Consider the following 839-nt stretch of genomic DNA (forward strand, 5'->3'; position numbering starts at 1 on the left):
TGAGTAAAAGTAGGTAGGAGAGAAGAAAAATGATTAAAAAAAGACAAAAACGAGCAAACAAGGTAGGAGGAAAATCCAGGGCGGTTGGGAAAAACCCAGAACAAATGGGATGGCATCCAGAGCGCTCCAAGCAGCGGCACGGCCCCCACTCCCATCAGCCAAGGCTCCGTGCCCACTGCCCACAGCCCGGTGCTGTGGGGCAGCACAGACAGAACGGAGCACAGGGGAAGGAGTCTGCGAATGGCAGGTGGATGATTGCTGCTGACGGCCCTGAGGGTGCAGGGGGAATGGGGAGGCGGTGGCAGCTGAGGGGTCTGTCCGGAGCTCTGTGTGGGGACGTCGTGCTGAGTAGCTGTGATTGATTTTTCTTAAGAACAAAAAGTGCAAATAATAATTGTATTGCATTGTGCAAATAGCAGAACAAACAAAATCCTCGACTTGATAGGAGTACGGGTTGTTGTAACTAGGAAAAAAAAATGATCAAAAACATGTCGCACAGGAAAAAGGGTTTCCATTCACAAAGAAATCATTATGGTTAATTTAATTCATTGTAGCATTTAATATAGAAAAGCTTTTCTACAGAGACTGGGAAAAAAGCCAACATTTATATATAAATGGGTTTTATTTTAAAAGCTAATGCAGTGGGCAGGATGCTTCAGGGTTATTTTCTCTCCCTCTTTCTTTCAGCGCATTTGCAAAGCTGGTATTGTATCCAAAAAACAAGGAATTTGCTGCTATCTAAAGTTTACAAATTGCCTTTTTTCAAAAGCACAATTTCATATTCCTTAGAAATGTAAATGACGGGGTTTTTATCTCCCCGCTTTCCTTTCTTTCTGCTT

The sequence above is a fragment of the Meleagris gallopavo genome, chromosome 9, assembly GCF_000146605.3.
Source record: "Meleagris gallopavo isolate NT-WF06-2002-E0010 breed Aviagen turkey brand Nicholas breeding stock chromosome 9, Turkey_5.1, whole genome shotgun sequence".
Taxonomy (NCBI): Eukaryota; Metazoa; Chordata; class Aves; order Galliformes; family Phasianidae; genus Meleagris; species Meleagris gallopavo.